This window comes from Procambarus clarkii, chromosome 15 (assembly GCF_040958095.1).
Source record: "Procambarus clarkii isolate CNS0578487 chromosome 15, FALCON_Pclarkii_2.0, whole genome shotgun sequence".
Classification (NCBI taxonomy): domain Eukaryota; kingdom Metazoa; phylum Arthropoda; class Malacostraca; order Decapoda; family Cambaridae; genus Procambarus; species Procambarus clarkii.
Window position 1 is genome coordinate 18628679 of NC_091164.1, and position 17986 is coordinate 18646664.

Sequence of the window (17986 nt, forward strand, 5' to 3'; positions counted from 1 at the left end):
CGCAGCTTAGCCCCAACCTACATGTAGCATCCCAGTCCATCCTAAGTGATCATTACCTTACTGGCTGTGTTTTCTCTTCAGCCCTGAATGTAATGTGGTGGAACATAAGCAGATACATATCAGGTCTTAGAGAATCTGTACTTCATACATTTCTTAATAATGTCTCACAAATATTTAAATAATTAAAAAAAAATTGTATAATAACTTCATATTATTCTTGCAATTTATTTTTGCATTTTTTTTTATACAAAATTTACATTTTAAAAGATTACCTCTATTTTTAGATTGATGACTTGAAGACTACAGTGCCATCCACAGCAAATCATGGTCTTAAAATATCTCCTAGCAATGACGAGACCAATTTTCACAGAGATCAAATTTTTGCTAAGCAGTAGTCACAGGTAAATATATATTATATATATAATATTATATATATAATATTATATATATAAAATTAACTACTTCTTTGCTCAAAGCACCTTTAGACATTCTGAGAGTTGTGCTATTTTATTAAAAAATTAATTAGGCTATATTTTAATGTTTTGTAATGTTTTCATTACTTTTTTTGTTTTGAAATATAAATTGTTGAGTTTTGAAACATTTTGACATTAACTATACCTGAATATTTATAAACAAAAAAATACCAGAACTATGTCCTTGACAATTGCACTAAGAAGTCTTTGCCAAAATCAGGTGCTCAGTGCAGTAGTTAAAAACTTAAAAGTTGTACCACCTCTGGTGCAAGATTAGGGACCCATAGCCTCAGAGAAGAAAATAGAGAGTACTCAGAGAAGGCCTTGAATAATAGGCAGGCTGTTTGTCTGTGTTTCGACGGTAAGCTTGCTGACACCAAATGTAGTTACCTAAGTGTAGTTACAGGATTAGAGCTACGCTCGTGGTGTCCCGTCTACCCAGCACTCTTTGTCACATAATGCTTTGAAACTACTGACGGTCTTGGCCGCCACCACCTTCTCACTTAACTTGTTCCAACTGTGTACCACTCTGTATGCGAAAGGAAATTTTTTTATATTTCTTTGGCATCTTTGTTTAGTTAGTTTAAATCTATGACCTTTTGTTCTTGAAGTTCCAGGTCTCGGGAAATCTTCCCTATCGATTTTATCAATTCCTGTTACTATTTTGTACATAGTGATTTTATCACCTCTTTTTGTTGTCTTCTAGTTTTGGCATATATAATGCCTCTGACCTCTCCACATAGCTCTTGCCCTTTAGTTCTGGGAGCCACTTAGTAGCATGTCTTTGCACCTTTTCCAGTTTGTTGATGTGCTTCTTAAGATATGGGCACCACACAACCGCTGCATATTCTAGCCTTGGCCGAACAAAACTCGTGAACAATTTCTTTAGTATTTCGCCATCCATGTATTTAAACAAAATTCTGGAGTTAGAAAGCGTGGCATAGGCTCCTCACACAACGTTCTTTATGTGGGCCTCAAGTGATAGTTTTCTATCTAGAATCAACCCTAGACCTCTTTCTTTTATCAGAATTATATAAAGATTTCTCACATAATTTGTAGGTTGTGTGGGATCTATGTTCTATTCCACATTCCATAACATGGCATTTATTCACATTAAATTTCATTTGCCAAGTGGTGCTCCATATATTTATTTTGTCCAGGTTTTCTTGAAGGGCATGACAATCATCTACATTTCTTATCCATCCCATTATCTTAGCATCATCAGCAAACATGTTTATATAATTCTGTATTCCAACTGGTAGATCATTTATGTAGACAATGAACATTTCTGGTGCATGTACTGTGGTACTCCACTTGTGACACTTCTCCAGTCCGATTGCCTCTGATTACTGCCCTCATTTTTCTATCAGTCAGAAAATTTTTCAGCCATGTTAGAAGCTTACCTGTCACCCATCCAAAATTTTCTAGTTTCCAGAACAACCTCTTATGTGGAACTCTGTCGAAAGCCTTTTTTATGTCTAGATAGATGCAGTCGACCCAACTACCTTTTTCCTTTAAAATCTCTGTGGCTCAATCATAGAAACTGAGTAAATTCGATACACAGGATCTTCCAGATCGAAAACAATACTGTCTGTGTGATATTATATAATTTCTCTCAAGGTGTTCTACCCATTTAGTTTTTATTATTTTTTTTTTCAATCTTTTCACTGTTACACTTGTCAATGATTCAGGTCTATAACTGAGAGAGGTGGGGTCTTCCCTGTTGCCACTTTTGTAGATTGGAACTATGTTAGCCTTTTTCCACATGTTTGCTATGACTCCTGTACACAGGGATGCCTGAAAGATCAGGTGAAGTGGAAGGCTGAGCTCAGATGCACATTCTCTCAGAACCCATGGTGAAACTCCATCTGGACCAACTGCTTTGTTCTTACTTAGCTACTTTAGCATATTTTCCACTTCATCTCTAGTTTAAATCTAGACACCTCTATACGCTCTATGATGTTCTCAGAAATTCTTATTGTGTCTGGTTCTCTTAAGATTTCATTTTGTATAAACACACTTTGGAACTTTTGGTTTAATGTTTCAGACATTGCATTATCATTTTCTGTGAATCTGTTTCCTATTTTCAACCTCTGGATATTATCCTTTACCTGCAATTTGTTGTTTATGAATTTGTAGAATAGGCCCAGTTCTGTTTTACATTTATCCATTATCCCTTTTTAAAAATTTCTTTCTGCCTCTTCCCTTACTGCTGTATAGTTGTTTCTCGCATCTTTGTATCGCTGGTATGATTGGGGGTTTGGCTTCTTTCTATTTTGATACCTGCTTGATGGGGTTCTGCTCTTCTACCCCCCAAGCCCGGCCCGAGGCCAGGCTCGACTTGTGAGAGTTTGGTCCACCAGGCTGTTGCTTGGAGCGGCCCGCAGGGCCACATACCCACCACAGCCCGGCTGATCCGGAACTTCTCTTAGAAAACAGTCCAGTTTTCTCCTGAAGATGTCCACGGTTGTTCCGGCAATATTTCTTATAGTCGCTGGGAGGACGTTGAACAACCGCGGACCTCTGATGTTTATACAGTGCTCTCTGATTGTGCCTGTGGCACCTCTGCTCTTCACTGGTTCAATCTTGCATTTTTTTCCATATCGTTCACTCCAGTACGTTGTTATTTTACTGTGTAGATTTGGGACCTGGCCCTCCAGTATCTTCCATGTGTATATTATTTGGTATCTCTCTCGTCTCCTTTCTAGAGAGTACATTTGGAGAGTTTTGAGACGATCCCAATAATTTTGGTGTTTTATCTCGTCTATGCGTGCCGTACATGTTCTCTGTATTCCCTCTATTTCAGCAATCTCTCCTGCTCTGAAGGGGGAAGTGAATACTGAGCAGTACTCGAGACGGGACAACATAAGTGACTTGAAGAGTACAACCATTGTGATGGGATCCCTGGATTTGAAAGTTCTCATAATCCATCCGATCATTTTTCTGGCCGACGCAATATTTGCTTGGTTATGCTCCCTAAACGTTAGATCGTCGGACATCATTATTCCCAAATCCTTGACATACTGTTTTTCTACTATGGGAAGATTCGATTGTGTTTTGTACCCTGTATTATGTTTCAGATCCTCATTTTTGCCGTACCTGAGTACCTGAAATTTATCACTGTTAAACATCATGTTATTTTCTGCTGCCCAATCGAAAACTTTGTTGACATCTGCTTGTAGTTTTTCAATGTCTTTCATTCCATGTTTGTGTCTTTTGGTCTGTGGCCCTCTCTCAATTTCTGTTGAACCAGTCCTGTTTTCTGGCCCTGCATCTCTGTTTTGGTATGAATGTTTGTGTGCCTTCATTGTATATTTTGCAAAATTTGGCATACATTTAATTTACTTCCCTGTCTAGCAACAAGTCTGCCTAATTACTTATTAAAAAAAATTTGAAGTTCCCCATAGTGACCTCTCTCTCTTGAAATCAAGTTTATCAACTGTTTCAATGTCCCCATTTTCTGTGTGTGTGTGTTTGGAGGCTAAGCTTGCTGATACCATGTGTGTGTGTGTTTGGAGGCTAAGCTTGCTGATACCATGTGTGTGTGTGTTTGGAGGCTAAGCTTGCTGATACCATGTGTGTGTGTGTGTGTGTGTGTTTGGAGGCTAAGCTTGCTGATACCGTTTGTGTGTGTGTGTGTGTGTTTAGAGGCTAAGCTTGATGATACCATGTGTGTATTTGGAGGCTAAGCTTGCTGATACCATGTGTGTGTGTGTGTGTTTGGAGGCTAAGCTTGCTGATACCGTGTGTGTGTGTGTGTGTTTGGAGGCTAAGCTTGCTGATACCATGTGTGTGTGTGTGTTTGGAGGCTAAGCTTGCTGATACCATGTGTGTGTGTGTGTTTGGAGGCTAAGCTTGCTGATACCATGTGTGTGTGTGTGTGTTTGGAGGCTAAGCTTGCTGATACCATGTGTGTGTGTGTGTGTGTTTGGAGGCTAAGTTTGCTAACACCGTGTGTGTACTCACCTGTTTAAATAATAATAGGGGTTTGTACCACGTCTGGTGCAATTGTAGGGACCCACAGCCTTGAAGAAAATAGAGTATTCAGAGAAGACCTTGTGGATTCTCACTGAACACTAATCTTTTCTTCTCCTATCACCCTTCTTATTTTGTTTTATGCTGTATTCTATTATATATCATATAAATACATAGCCAAATGGCAATATTTATTATGTCTATACAAAAAGAAGACATCCACTTTATTTTTTTTCTCTCCTTCGTTTCTATGTGGATTTTGTTGTGACTGATGATCCTCCTCCTTCCCATCAACAGGTCTTCCTCACTGGGCTTGCTCGGCTTTTGTGTTACTGTGAGGGTGCCATCATCGTTTACCCTTCAAGACTGACTCATGCTGTCATTGCATTTGTGGACTTCCCTTCACAGTAAACAGTCCTTCTCCATATGGTGATTGTCCAGGGCAAGCAGGGTGTGACTGCCATCTTGGAGAAGCAGGGTCTTTTAATATGAAGAATCTTCCGTCTTCTCTACTTACGCCAGCATGTGCCGGCCTTGCATTCTTGTTACTTCATGGCCCTTGGGCCTTTTTTATTTATTTTACATAATAAATTTTTTTATTAATACTCGTGTTTCACAAGAGATCCTTAACATTTTAAGCACCAATTGTATTGACTAATGTACGTCTTGTAACCTTTAAGACATAAATAGACAAGACATAGATAAATGAGTGAATAATGCTGAGTGACTAGGTTAGGGCGAGGAACATAGTTCTGTGTCTGGCTTTGGAAGAATGCCTACTGTTTTAGAAACCTTATTGCCATGATCATAATCGTATGGGTTAAAAAGCATTTGTTGTCACTCCTACACTGTGGCTTGTTGAGCTTGAAACCTTTGCTCCTTGTTCGTGTTACATCTGACCTTTTGAAGAAATTGTATGAATCAATATCCTCCAAATTGTTCAGTATTTTAAAGGTTTCGCTCTATTACTCTCTCATTTGCATATATCTAAGCATATAGATTAGATATAGATTTAGATTAGATTTTCTAGTCAGGTAAAGGTACATACATTGCAGATGAGTTACAAAGGGAAAGACATTGACTAGAGTTCACTAGCTCTATTGGAAGAGAAACGTCTGCAAGACAAGTGTGGGCAAAAATTAAGGTAGCAGCGGCTCACAACGACCCCCAACGGCTTCATTTTGTATCTTCTCCAACTTGCCCATCCTACCTTTACCAAAACAAGAAATGACAGGTGCAGCATAATCAATAAGAAATCTTACAGTACTCAAGTACATCATTCGTAGCACTTGGACTCCCACTCCTTTCCACAGCATGCCAAGGCCTTCAGAGGTTGTAATCTCTTCCGACATTGACTCAACAGTCTGTTCATCTCAGTTTCCAAACTCTCATAGGTATATCCAACATATATGCCTAAATATTTATATATATTAACTCTATATTTTTACCGTTTATTTCCAATATAATGGGCCTCCGACTTCTACATTCAAACTTTAGTTTTGTCTTCATTAACCACTAGTCCCATGTGGTGACACTGGTTTCCGAAATTGTCCAACACTGTTTGAATCTTTGAAATATCTTTGCCCTGAAACAAAATATCATCAGCATATATGATTGGAGTTACCCAATTTGAGTATTTCTCAGATGCTATCTTATTCATTAGTACATTAAACAGGGTGAGACTCAACACTCCTCCCTGAGGTGTGCAGAGTTCTTGACCTTGATACCTTGAACCATACAACCTTGATACCACACCTGAGCCTTCCTTTCCTGAAGATAATCCCCTATCCAGCGCAATAATCTCCCTTCAACACCAAGACCAGCTAATTCATATAAAATAACCTCTTTGTTGGCTTTATCAAAAGCTCCTTATAAATCAATAAAAATTCTATAATAATCATTACCATTAGCTAGACATTTAATAATACAGTCAGAGGTACTTTTTCCTCTGAGGAACCCGAAAAATTATTAGACAGCTGATCACCTATTATATACAAAAGTTTATTTAAAATGATCCTCTCCATCATTTTACAAAAACACGAGGTTAAAGACACAGGTCTGTACTCTCCATTGGCTTTAGGGATAAGGATGATCATAGTTCTTTTTCATTTACTGGGAATTCTGCCCTCTTTATAACTAATATTAAAGAGGTCTAACAGCGGGCTTTTCGTCATAATGGCAAGTTCATTAAGTATTTCATAAGTTACTCCATCCTCCCCAGGGGGCGGTAGATTTCCCAACTTTAATCGCCGTTATTAGTTCTTCTCTGGTAATACCTGTGCAAGTGACATCATCACTGTTACCTGCTGTAAGTATAAAATCCTTTCTTAGATCTTTCCAAGAATCAAACGACTCTCTCGTTACAGCGGGTAATTAAATGAACTAAGTTTGGCAGCTTCCGCCCATTTATTTACGAGACCTTTTGCAATTCCTTACTGGTCAGGATGTGCAACAAAATTTTGCTTTTTACCCCTTATTTCATTTATGTCTTGCCAGACTTCCTTCAAGTTTGTTATTCCTAACTTTCTCTGCAAACTCCTGCCAATACTTGCTCCAAATTTCCTTTCTCTTCTCCGCACACTTTTATGGGGGGATGCTTTTCTATACCAGATGTTTTCCGGTTCAATGTTGCATTAAATACATCTACCTCTTTAATTAAATCTTAATAAAATGCTTCTGCCGAGTCTGGCTTATAAGTATCATACCAAGACTTAATATGACCAACAAGACCCCTTAATTCTCCCTTATTAAACTTTAAGCTTTTCCTCTGAAGGCAGGCATGCTTTTTATCTAGTTTAAGCTGTATTTGTAATGCAAAATCTCTTAGCATTTCATCCACAGTAAGACAATTCTCCTCTATGCCCTCAGCATTTATCAAACAAGCATAATCTAACCTCCCTTCCCTCAGATGAGGAGAGGGCTCGCCCAGCAGTTGAACATCTTCATGTTCAACATGTTCATCTTCATGTTCAGATTGTTACCATCCCTATCCCCAGTTTCCTGGAGTGCTGCTATGTTAATATTCTCTCTAAGAGTATAATAGTGTACATCCACCGCTCTAGTTTTTAATCCATTAACGTTCCAAGATAATATTATCAATCTACTTTCATCCATGAACTCCGTAATATTTTTTCTTTCTCCTCACTTGCACAACTACTACTAACATCGAAGGTAATAGTATTCATATCTATTTTCTTTGTTATTTCTGTATACCTTTTTACTTTAACGAAGGTACCCCCCAGGTGTAGGGAGGAATGATCTTTTCCAGGTATATTTTGAAAATCAGCATCGTTTTGCCACGTACCGCTTCGGTGGGTAGGCGGTTCCATGAGTTAATAACGCTGTGGGTGAAAAAGTATCTCCTGTAACTGGTAACTGGCTATTCAGACCAAGGACTTCGGGTAGATGTAGTTTACATGGACCTGAACAACGGTCGTAGTCTGCTGTCTGCTCTGTGTCGAGGCTGTAGCGTCTTGGGTCGATTAGAACTGTACACGCCGAGTGCTACATTCTTGACTGGAGATTGTACTGTGTGCTATTCGATTGATTGATGAAGATTAAGCCACTCAAGAGGTGACACGGGCATGAATACCCCGTAAGTGGTGGCCCTTTTGAGCCATTACCAGTATCAAGAGCTGATACTGGAGATCTGTGGAGGTGCGACTGCACCCTGCGTGACGGGAGATGTCTCCCGTGTGGTGTGTGCTATTCTGATTTATTTATAAAGATTAAGCCACCCAAGAGGTGGCACGGGCATGAATAGCCCGTAATGTGCTATTCTCAAGTCGCTTGCTTATGTACGGTGACGACACCTCACAGTGAGATATAGAAGGGTGGAAAACCGTTACCTGTAAATAGGGATAGGATTAATGCTTGTGTAATTAGTTATGCCATTATGATGATGAGATAATGGAGTATATGGATTACTCGATCACTACATCACCTTCAACTATTACTAGGGGAACTATTCCATGGTCCAGCGATTTTCTGAAAAGGAGTTTCACTGGCAAGCATAGTGAATTAAGAGCATAAGAATAAAGGTAACTGCAGAAGGCCTATTGGCCCATACGAGGCAGCTCCTATCTATAACCACCCAAACCCACTCATATACATGTCCAACCCACGTTTGAAACAATCGAGGGACCCCACCTCCACCACGTTACGCGGTAATTGGTTCCACAAATCAACAACCCTGTTGTCAAACCAGTATTTACCCAAGTCTTTCCTAAATCTAAACTTATCCAATTTATACCCATTGTTTTGTGTTCTGTCATGTGTTGATACTTTTAATACCCTACTAATATCCCCTTTGTTATGTCCATTCATCCACTTGTAAACCTCTATCATATCACCCCTAACTCTTCGCTTTTCCAGTGAATGCAATTTAAGCTTTGTTAATCTTTCTTCATATAAAAGATTTCTATTTTGGGGAATTAACTTAGTCACCCTACTCTAGACACGTTCAAGTGAATTTATATTCATTCTATAATATGGCGACCAAAACTGAACTGCATAATGTAAATGGGGCCTAACCAGAGCAAGATATAGCTGAAGAACCACACCAGGTGTCTTGTTACTAACACTTCGATTAATAAATCCCAGTGTCCTATTTGCCTTATTACGAGCATTCATGCATTGATCCTTTTGTTTTAAATTCTTACTAATCATAACTCCCAGATCCCTTTCACAATCCGACTTCGCAATCTCAACACCATCTAGCTCGTATCTTGTAACTATCATCATTACCTAGTCTCAAAACTTTACATTTATCAGCATTAAACTGCATCTGTCAATCTTTTGACCATTTCAAAACCCTATTTAGATCAACTTGAAGTGATAGTGAGTCTTCTTCCGTGTTAATTACGATTATGATCATGGCAATAAGGTTTCTAAAACAGTAGGCATTCTTCCAAAGCCAGACACTGTACTATGTTCCTCGCCCTAACCTAGTCACTCAGTATTATTCACTCATTTATCTATGTCTTGTCTATTTATGTCTAAAAGGTTACAAGACGTACATTAGTCAATACAATTGGTGCTTAAAATGTTAAGGATCTCTTGTGAAACACGGGTATTAATAAAAAAATTTATTATGTAAAATAAATAAAAAAGGCCCAAGGGCCATGAAGTAACAAGAATGCAAGGCCGGCACAAGCTGGCGTAAGTAGAGAAGACGGAAGATTCTTCATATTAAAAGACCCTGCTTCTCCAAGATGGCAGTCACACCCTGCTTGCCCTGGACAATCACCATATGGAGGACTGTTTACTGTGAAGGGAAGTCCACAAATGCAATGCCAGCATGAGTCAGTCTTGAAGGGTAAACGATGATGGCACCCTCACAGTAACACAAAAGCCGAGCAAGCCCAGTGAGGAAGACCTGTTGATGGGAAGGAGGAGGATCATTAGTCACAACAAAATCCACATAGAAACAAAGGAGAGAAAAAAAATAAAGTGGATGTCTTCTTTTTGTATAGACATAATAAATATTGCCATTTGGCTATGTATTTATATGATATATAATAGAATACAGCATAAAACAAAATAAGAAGGGTGATAGGAGAAGAAAAGATTAGTGTTCAGTGAGAATCCACAAGGTCTTCTCTGAATACTCTATTTTCTTCAAGGCTGTGGGTCCCTACAATTGCACCAGAGGTGGTACACACCCCTATTATTATTTAAACAGGTGAGTACACACACGGTGTTAGCAAACTTAGCCTCCAAACACACACACACACATGGTATCAGCAAACTTAGCCTCCAAATACACACATGGTATCATCAAGCTTAGCCTCTAAACACACACACACACATGGTATCAGCAAACGTAGCCTCCAAACACACACACACACATGGTATCAGCAAGCTTAGCCTCCAAATACACACATGGTATCATCAAGCTTAGCCTCTAAACACACACACACACACATAAACGGTATCAGCAAGCTTAGCCTCCAAACACACACACACACACACACACACACACATACATGGTATCAGCAAGCTTAGCCTCCAAACACACACACACACACACACACATACATGGTATCAGCAAGCTTAGCCTCCAAACACACACACACATGGTATCAGCAAGCTTAGCCTCCAAATACACACATGGTATCATCAAGCTTAGCCTCTAAACACACACACACACATGGTATCAGCAAGCTTAGCCTCTAAACACACACACATACATGGTATCAGCAAGCTTAGCCTCCAAACACACACACACATGGTATCAGCAAGCTTAGCCTCCAAATACACACATGGTATCATCAAGCTTAGCCTCTAAACACACACACACACATGGTATCAGCAAGCTTAGCCTCCAAACACACACACACATATGGTATCAGCAAACTTAGCCTCCAAATACACACATGGTATCATCAAGCTTAGCCTCTAAACACACACACACACATGGTATCAGCAAGCTTAGCCTCCAAACACACACACACACATGGTATCAGCAAGCTTAGCCTCCAAACACACACACACACACACACACATGGTATCAGCAAGCTTAGCCTCCAAACACACACACACACATGGTGTCAGCAAGCTTAGCCTCCAAACACACACACACAGAAAATGGGGACATTGAAACAGTTGATAAACTTGATTTCAAGAGAGAGAGGTCACTATGGGGAACTTCAAATTTTTTTTTAATTAGTAATTAGGCAGACTTGTTGCTAGACAGGGAAGTAAATTAAATGTATGCCAAATTTTGCAAAATATACAATGAAGGCACACAAACATTCATACCAAAACAGAGATGCAGGGCCAGAAAACAGGATTGGTTCAACAGAAATTGAGAGAGGGCCACAGACCAAAAGACACAAAAATGGAATGAAAGACATTGAAAAACTACAAGCAGATGTCAACAAAGTTTTCGATTGGGCAGCAGAAAATAACATGATGTTTAAAAATGATAAATTTCAGGTACTCAGGTACGGCAAAAATGAGGATCTGAAACATAATACAGGGTGCAAAACACAATCGAATCTTCCCATAGTAGAAAAACAGCATGTCAAGGATTTGGGAATAATGATGTCCGACGATCTAACGTTTAGGGAGCATAACCAAGCAAATATTGCGTCGGCCAGAAAAATGATCGGATGGATTATGAGAACTTTCAAATCCAGGGATCCCATCACAATGGTTGTACTCTTCAAGTCACTTATGTTGTCCTGTCTCGAGTACTGCTCAGTATTCACTTTCCCCTTCAGAGCACGGTTGCACGGTTGTTCCTGCCGGAACAACCGTGGACATCTTCAGGAGAAAACTGGACTGTTTTCTAAGAGAAGTTCCGGATCAGCCGGGATGTTGTGGGTATGTGGCCCTGCGGGCCGCTCCAAGCAACAGCCTGGTGGACCAAACTCTCACAAGTCGAGCCTGGCCTCGGGCCGGGCTTGGGGGGTAGAAGAGCAGAACCCCATCAAGCAGGTATCAAAATAGAAAGAAGCCAAACCCCCAATCATACCAGCGATACAAAGATGCAAGAAACAACTATACAGCAGTAAGGGAAGAGGCAGAAAGAAATTTTTAAAAAGGGATAATGGATAAATGTAAAACAGAACTGGGCCTATTCTACAAATTCATAAACAACAAATTGCAGGTAAAGGATAATATCCAGAGGTTGAAAATAGGAAACAGATTCACAGAAAATGATAATGCAATGTCTGAAACATTAAACCAAAAGTTCCAAAGTGTGTTTATACAAAATGAAATCTTAAGAGAACCAGACACAATAAGAATTTCTGAGAACATCATAGAGCGTATAGAGGTGTCTAGAGATGAAGTGGAAAATATGCTAAAGTAGCTAAGTAAGAACAAAGCAGTTGGTCCAGATGGAGTTTCACCATGGGTTCTGAGAGAATGTGCATCTGAGCTCAGCCTTCCACTTCACCTGATCTTTCAGGCATCCCTGTGTACAGGAGTCATAGCAAACATGTGGAAAAAAGGCTAACATAGTTCCAATCTACAAAAGTGGCAACAGGGAAGACCCCACCTCTCTCAGTTATAGACCTGAATCATTGACAAGTGTAACAGTGAAAGGATTGAAAACACAAAAAAATAATAAAAACTAAATGGGTAGAACACCTTGAGAGAAATTATATAATATCACACAGACAGTATTGTTTTCGATCTGGAAGATCCTGTGTATCGAATTTACTCAGTTTCTATGATTGAGCCACAGAGATTTTAAAGGAAAAAGGTAGTTGGGTCGACTGCATCTATCTAGACATAAAAAAGGCTTTCGACAGAGTTCCACATAAGAGGTTGTTCTGGAAACTAGAAAATTTTGGATGGGTGACAGGTAAGCTTCTAACATGGCTGAAAAATTTTCTGACTGATAGAAAAATGAGGGCAGTAATCAGAGGCAATCGGACTGGAGAAGTGTCACAAGTGGAGTACCACAGTACATGCACCAGAAATGTTCATTGTCTACATAAATGATCTACCAGTTGGAATACAGAATTATATAAACATGTTTGCTGATGATGCTAAGATAATGGGATGGATAAGAAATTTAGATGATTGTCATGCCCTTCAAGAAGACCTGGACAAAATAAGTATATGGAGCACCACTTGGCAAATGAAATTTAATGTGAATAAATGCCATGTTATGGAATGTGGAATAGAACATAGATCCCACACAACCTACAAATTATGTGAGAAATCTTTATATAATTCTGATAAAAGAAAGAGGTCTAGGGTTGATTCTAGATAGAAAACTATCACTTGAGGCCCACATAAAGAACGTTGTGTGAGGAGCCTATGCCACGCTTTCTAACTCCAGAATTTTGTTTAAATACATGGATGGCGAAATACTAAAGAAATTGTTCACGAGTTTTGCTCGGCCAAGGCTATAATATGCAGCGGTTGTGTGGTGCCCATATCTTAAGAAGCACATCAACAAACTGGAAAAGGTGCAAAGACATGCTACTAAGTGGCTCCCAGAACTAAAGGGCAAGAGCTATGTGGAGAGGTCAGAGGCATTAAATATGCCAAAACTAGAAGACAACAAAAAGAGGTGATAAAATCACTATGTACAAAATAGTAACAGGAATTGATAAAATCAATAGGGAAGATTTCCCGAGACCTGGAACTTCAAGAACAAAAGGTCATAGATTTAAACTAACTAAGCAAAGATGCCAAAGAAATATAAAAAAATTTCCTTTCGCATACAGAGTGGTACACGGTTGGAACAAGTTAAGTGAGAAGGTGGTGGCGGCCAAGACCGTCAGTAGTTTCAAAGCATTATGTGACAAAGAGTGCTGGGTAGACGGGACACCACGAGCGTAGCTCTAATCCTGTAACTACACTTAGGTAACTACATTTGGTGTCAGCAAGCTTACCGTCGAAACACAGACAAACAGCCTGCCTATTATTCAAGGCCTTCTCTGAGTACTCTCTATTTTCTTCTCTGAGGCTATGGGTCCCTAATCTTGCACCAGAGATGGTACAACTTTTAAGTTTTTAACTACTGCACTGAGCACCTGATTTTGGCAAAGACTTCTTAGTGCAATTGTCAAGGACATAGTTCTGGTATTTTTTTGTTTATAAATATTCAGGTATAGTTAATGTCAAAATGTTTCAAAACTCAACAATTTATATTTCAAAACAAAAAAAGTAATGAAAACATTACAAAACATTAAAATATAGCCTAATTAATTTTTTAATAAAATAGCACAACTCTCAGAATGTCTAAAGGTGCTTTGAGCAAAGAAGTAGTTAATTTTATATATATAATATTATATATATAATATTATATATATAATATATATTTACCTGTGACTACTGCTTAGCAAAAATTTGATCTCTGTGAAAATTGGTCTCGTCATTGCTAGGAGATATTTTAAGACCATGATTTGCTGTGGATGGCACTGTAGTCTTCAAGTCATCAATCTAAAAATAGAGGTAATCTTTTAAAATGTAAATTTTGTATAAAAAAAAATGCAAAAATAAATTGCAAGAATAATATGAAGTTATTATACAATTTTTTTTTAATTATTTAAATATTTGTGAGACATTATTAAGAAATGTATGAATTACAGATTCTCTAAGACCTGATATGTATCTGCTTATGTTCCACCACATTACATTCAGGGCTGAAGAGAAAACACAGCCAGTAAGGTAATGATCACTTAGGATGGACTGGGATGCTACATGTAGGTTGGGGCTAAGCTGCGTGAGGCTAGGATGCCCAGCCTGCCTTGTCTAGGCTGGGCTGGGCTAGGCAACACTAGGAAGGAGTCAACAAATCTCTGGAGTGCCTTACTTTTCCTGATATCCTTAAAAAAGCAAGAATGATGCCATTTTATAAAGGAGGCGAGACAGCAGAAATAAACAATTAGAGAAAAATATCAAATCTACTTATACTTTCAAAAATATTTGATTTTTTTTTTTACAAACATCTCTTCCTACTTTGTAAAATTCAACATGAATACAAACACACACACACATCCCTAGGAAGCAGCCCATAGCAGCTGTCTAACTCCCAGGTACTTATTTACTGTTAGGTGAACCAGATATAGAGAATAACCACAAAATCTTGTAAAGCCACTAGTACACGCAGCATTTCAGGCAGGATATATAATATTAACATATATATATATATATATATATATATATATATATATATATATATATATATATATATATATATATATATATATATATATATATAACTGAAAACTCACACCCCAGAAGTGACTGGAACCAATATGCTATGCCCAAGATTACCATCCGAGTGCCAGCGGGGAAGTGGGTCAAATAGCCTCGGCTATCACTTCCTTATGTCTGGTCGTGATGGTCAAGCGGATTAAGGCGTCCCTGTACATACGAGTTGCGTTGCTCCTGGCAGTATTGGGTTCGAGTCACTTCTGGGGTGTGAGTTTTCAGTTGCATATTGTCCTGGGGATCATTCAGGCTTGTTCGCATTTGTGTTCCTCACGTGTTGCCCCAAAAATGAGGTGATTTGATAAAATGCTATGCCCAAGATTACCATCTGAGTGCCAGCGGGGAAGTGGGTCAAATAGCCTCGGCTATCACTTCCTTATGTCTGGTCGTGATGGTCAAGCGGATTAAGGCGTCCCTGTACATACCAGTTGCGTTGCTCCTGGCAGTATGGGTTCGAGTCACTTCTGGGGTGTGAGTTTTCAGTTGCATATTGTCCTGGGGACCATTCAGGCTTGTTCGCATATATATATATATATATATATATATATATATATATATATATATATATATATATATATATATATATATATATATATATATATATGAATACATACATACGGGACAAAGAGCCAGAGCTCAACCACCGCAAGCACAACTAGGTGAGTACACACACACACACACATTATATATATATATATATAAGTGTCAGACGATGGAGGAATGATTTTTTTTTTATTTAATTTATATAAAAAATTATTCCTTCTGAAGATGTATTAATATATGAAAGTACTTAAGGAAATTCCTGTTTCAATTCTTCCTCCGTGGTCTGACACTGTCACATTTTTCATCAAGTGTTAATTTTTGTGATTTACACACACGTGGCATGTTTACACACACATTATTTATATTATATATATATATATATATATATACATATATATATATATATATATATATATATATATATATATATATATATATATATATATATATATATATATATATATATGTCGTACCTAATAGCCAGAACGCACTTCTCTGCCTACTATGCAAGGCAGGATTTGCCTAATAAGCCAAGTTTTCATGAATTAATTGTTTTTCGACTACCTAACCTACCTAACCAAACGTAACCTAACTTTTTCAGCTACCTAACCTAACCTAACCTAAAGATAGGTTAGGTTAGGTTAGGTAGGGTTGGTTAGGTTTGGTCATATATCTACGTTAATTTTAACTCCAATAAAAAAATATTGACCTCATACATAATGAAATGGGTAGCTTTATCATCTCATAAGAAAAAAAATTGAGAAAATATAATAATTCAGGAAAACTTGGCTTATTAGGCAAATCAGGCCTTGCATAGTAGGCCGAGAAGTGCGTTCTGGCTACTAGGTACGACATATATATATATATATATATATATATATATATATATATATATATATATATATATATATATATATATGGAACCCTCAACCCTATAAGTGGAGGGTTCCTACAAACTCAACCAGAGGTGGTACCCTCAATATATTAATAAAAAGGCAAGGCTATGCTAAATCTAGGCAGGGATTGGCTTGGCTAAGCTGGTCAGGGCTTGGCTAGGGTAGGAAGGACTGGGCATGTTTAAAAGCAAGGCAGGGTTAGGCTAGGCAAGACTAGGTAAGGGTATACTGGGATAGGCTTGGCTACGGTAGGCTAGGAAGAGGTAAACTAGGATAAGCAAGGCTGTGCAAGCACTATGCACAGCTAGAATGAACTATGCTAAGATGGTTTAAGCTGGGCTAGGTTAGGATAAGCTGAGTCATGCAGGGCCCCGATTGACCAGTGGAGTCTAATAGTCTAACCTTCTAGCTAGTTTGCTGACCTAAGAGTGTAAATGCCTAGCCCCTAACCTGAGATATATACAAGAGTTGTTACGTTCTTGTACAGCCACTAGTACGAGTAGCGTTTCGGGCAGGTCCCTGGAATACGATCCCCGCCGCGAGGAATCGTTTTTTCATCCAAGTACACATTTTACTGTTGCGTTAAACAGAGGCTACAGTTAAGGAATTGCGCCCAGTAAATCCTCCCCGGCCAGGATACAAACCCATGACATAGCGCTCGCGGAACGCCAGGCGAGTGTCCTACCACTACACCACCTGCTGCAATATTATTATAAAAGAAATATTACTTATTATAATCGTAAATACTAAATACCTGTTGTGTTGATTTAGGGGCGACGACGATCGTGGGATCGGATGCGAGCCACAGGTGGCCTACACCATGCTTTCTAAGGCGTCCCTCTCATAACAAAAACAAATCCGTGCATTCATACACAAACAGAGATCCCGTGGTTATGCGAATACTTGCAATTCTTTTACTTAAAATAATAACAATTAGATTAATAATAATTAACATAATTTTTACTCAAGGTTCATAAAAATCATTTATACTATTTTAAAAGAAGATTTATAAGACATCTAAAAACAGATATACAGACTTTGTGTGATATTTATTTCAACATTATATATTAATAGAATGTTGTAACTATTATTTTTAAATATTAGGTAGTTTCCAGCTACGTATATCGCATATAAACGTTGCAAAAAGATTTTAGACTGAATTAACACATTACACATTTATGGAGTAATTAACAACAAAACAATCTTTATTTTCATTGCAGAACATATATCAGAGCATACTAGTGACTCATACATTTAAAATAGTGTGATTTTTAAACAATTCGGTTGTAAACCCGCAGAACCGCCTACCCGCCAAAGACGTAACATAAGAAATGGTATATAATTCATTATTTTAAATTACATATATAATCATTAATAATTTTCGGCAGCTATCGAGGTTCTCCATAGGTAAATTCC

General features: G+C 38.3%; 2 long non-coding RNA genes across 3 annotated transcripts in view; one reads left to right on the forward strand and one right to left on the reverse strand.

Moving 5' to 3' along the window:
• Positions 1 to 5053, forward strand: part of LOC138365105 (uncharacterized) — a 7739-nt gene extending 2686 nt beyond the window's left edge. For both annotated transcript variants that reach the window (XR_011228647.1, XR_011228646.1), the window contains 2 exons: positions 285 to 401; positions 4746 to 5053. This is a non-coding gene — a long non-coding RNA (uncharacterized lncRNA). The remainder of the gene's footprint in view (positions 1 to 284; positions 402 to 4745) is intronic.
• Positions 5054 to 9520: 4467 nt separating this feature from the next.
• Positions 9521 to 17471, reverse strand: LOC138365106 (uncharacterized). The gene is made up of 3 exons (XR_011228648.1): positions 17325 to 17471; positions 14241 to 14357; positions 9521 to 9825 (listed from the first exon to the last, which is right to left on the reverse strand). It is a non-coding gene; the product is annotated as an uncharacterized lncRNA (long non-coding RNA).
• Positions 17472 to 17986: the final 515 nt, after the last annotated feature.